Source organism: Glycine max, chromosome 9, assembly GCF_000004515.6.
Source record: "Glycine max cultivar Williams 82 chromosome 9, Glycine_max_v4.0, whole genome shotgun sequence".
Taxonomy (NCBI): Eukaryota; Viridiplantae; Streptophyta; class Magnoliopsida; order Fabales; family Fabaceae; genus Glycine; species Glycine max.
The window spans coordinates 22,750,832-22,754,373 of NC_038245.2; positions in this window are offsets into that span (position 1 = coordinate 22,750,832).

Genomic DNA, 3,542 nt, shown 5'->3' on the forward strand with positions numbered 1-3,542 from the left:
CCTTTGCATACTCATCTTCTAGCCTTTGCTCATGGGTTGCAGCTAGACTTAGCTTCTCTTTGTGTTGGTCAATGATGGCCCACATGTTTTCTTCCGTCATGCTCAATTGTTCGAACAAACTCCTCTTTGACCTTTGACAAGCCTTCAACTTGTCTTCCAATATCATGCCTTCAACTCTCGACTGGTCTCTCTCGGCCCTTCGAAGCTTAAGCTCGTTGTTGCTGCCCCACAAAGCCCCTCGGAACTTGTTTTGGCCCCAATCATCCTTTTGGGCCCTCTTTTTTTCCCTTTCCAATGCTTTGGCTGTGGCCACATTGACGTCTCTCAGTTCATCGCACTCTTTAGGGACCTTGATGACTGTCGTCTTGAACTTTTCCTTGACCGCTTATGCCCTTTCAAGTTCCACCTTTAAGGCTTGCACCTCCTCACTCTCTTTAGGAGTTTCAACCTCTTCATCACTTGAGGTCTTTAGCTTTGGGAGCCAAACTAACTCTTGCGTCCGAGCCTTTAGCCACTTGTGATAGCCGCTGATGATCCCATTGCTACTTCCCCTAAGCTCCTTATCTTTTCTTTGCACCGTACTCCATGCTTTCTGCACTTTTTGAAATATCCTTGCATTGGGGTCGATGAAACCCTGCGCGATGAAAGGTGTGATACTTTCTTCTGACGGTGCTCCTCTCACGGGCTAGCCAAGTTGTCTTATGGCAAGGACGGGACTATAATTGATACAACGCCTCGTTCCCATGAAGGGGAGGTTTGAGAATCCCTTGTCATACCCTAATTTCGTCTGGGGACATTGCTTGTCAACATATGAACTTTGGTTGACCAAATTGAGATGCTTAACACTCATCGCCGCGTAATCCGTAAAGTTTCACAACATTTGGGAAGGAGATCAGCCAAAAAAACACAAAATGGGGGTGAACTGATCAATTTAGGGGGGTGTACTTAGCCCTGGGCCCATCAGGAACCTTCTGGAGGAAGCAAAAGCTTGCTTGGGCGAGCATGTTGCTTCTGGTTGAAGCTACCAGCTAGCCTGGGTGAGCTGGGCGGCAACCTCCTCCCCTATTTTGGCTATAAAAGGGTGGGGGAGGCTAAAGGGAAGGGTTCAACACCTTGGGCATGCATATTTCACTTAAAATTAGTGAAAAGAAGGAGAAAGAAGAAGAAAATCCAAGCCGAGACGCTTCTGTAATGCTTACATGACATTTCCGTGATCAATTCCGTGAACGTTATTTGTTGTTCTTCGTTCGTTCTTCGTCGTTCGTCGATCTTCAACCGGTTAGTTTTCAATTTCAAAGCTCTGAATTCATTCTATGCACCCTTAGGGGTCCATTCTTGCTTTGTATGTTTTCATCTTCATCTCGTCTACTTTCGGTATTCTTTTTCTTCATTTTAAACGAGTTTCAACCAATCATTTAAGCTATAACCTCACTTAATTAATGTTTAAATGAATTTCAACCGATCGTTTGTGTTGTAATCTCGTTTAATCGCCTTTAAAATAAAAATCAACCGATTGTTCATGCTATAACCTCGGTTAATCACCAAAAAGGCAAGTTTCAACCAAACATTTACTTTGGAAGTTCTCTTTAAATGAGTTGAGAAATAACCAAGTAAAACTAAGGCTAAAATCAACTCACAAATAAAACTTTTCCTCGCAAAAAGGTCTTTTGACCGTTCAAAAGGATTTGGCGCCTTAATGATTCTCGCTTTTAAAAAAAAAAATCAAAAGATCATTTAAAGGTCCAACGCCTTAAACGACTTTTGTTCGCAACTAAAATCAATCTTTCAAAAAAGATAAAACAACTTAACCAATGCTCAGTTCCTAAAGAACTACGTAGGTCTGATTTCTTCATCGCAATTGAGGAATACGTAGGAGTGAGGGAAACACCCTTGTCGGCCACAAAAAATTAAAAAACTTAAAAAGGCAAGAAAATACATAAAAAGGCATAAAAAAAGAAAATACATAATTTTGAAGTCATGATTTGCACACTCGATTAAAGGTTGTTGTCCCTTGTGACGGACGCATGGGATGCTAATACCTTCCCCGTGCGTAAACAACTCCTGAACCTTTCATACTTAAAGTTCGTAGACCGACTTTTGGTTTTTCTAACATTTTCCTTAAATAAACTTTGGTGGCGACACCGCGCATTTTCCTTCCTTGGAAGATGCACCCATGAGCCTCGTGTTGCCCTCCCGCCGAAGGGTAGTTTGCGACAGTTGGAAACATTGGGGACAGTTAAAGAGTTAGGTCGTCCAATCAGTGTGTAATGTTGTTATCATGACTTCTCCTTTATTTGTGTTCCCTTTCCCCTTTTATCTGTAATGTTGTCCATGTTTGTACATAACCTTTGCTCTGTTGTTGTTTTCGGGGTGTGTTTGTCTATTGATTACATTCATAGTTAGAAATATTTTTTCTACACACACATGGAACCTACACCTCGCACACACATTGAGATATTAGGCCCCACACCCAGGTCTATGTGAGCCATAAGGAGTGGAAGTCAATCAGTGGTCATGCTAAGTCTCCAACTCGCTTGATGGCAGTGAAGCCTCATCTAGAGTCTTCCTCTTTTAGTGATGTGTTGTCACTGATAGTCCCTATCACCATAATGTATTACTTAAGATGATGATACCTCTAGAAGTCAGTAAAGTTACTTAAAACCACCCTCTGGAATTATCACTAGAAGTGGGACCTTTGGATCAATTCCTTTAGGTTCCTCAAATTAGGGGGCACATAGCAAACTTACTCTAGTATATTCCTTGATTACATCATGCATCTCTTCATGGCATTGCAATGGACATATCATTCCCGCATTTGTCGTTCATCATATTCATGCCTTGCATTTGCATTTGCATAAATCACTACATTACCACACATCTGCATTTAGCATGCTCTTTTGTTCTGACAATTGCATACATTCTATTTTCATCGTTTGCACGTCATGTTCACTCATGCATGACCTAATGCATGGTTAACTAGGAAAATGATGGCTCTCCGAGCATCTCCATCTCATAATTACATTTTGCCATGCATAGCATAAGTATGCCTGAGACATTCATCTCTATGAAATGTTGTTGAAGTATTGCGATCAAAATTGTCATTCCTTGGATTGTGGGGTTGAACCGAACACATGTTTTAAGAAAAGGTCCATCAAGGCAAAGTCAAGTATGGAAGTAACTGGCTTTCAAAAATTGGGGCAAAAGATGGATCAAGTTACGTTGTTTCTTTGTCTACTGCCAACACATAACTATGCCAATTAAGGACTGTTAACGTCTGTGCGTTATTTCCAGTTTCACTTTGACATGATGTGATGAACCATGTTGTTTTAAATCTAAATTTGATTCAACCCTATGTGAAATCTGCAATGCATCATTCACGTACATTCATGTTTTTCATTGGTTGCATTGTTCATTGCATTTCTTTCCTTGAAACTGAATTGTAATCATTGTTATCAAAAGGAAAGAATACGCTTTACGGCACCCTTACCGAACGCGTGCTAGAGCTAGAGTAATGGGTGGAACAGACGAGGTGCAAGAGCGGA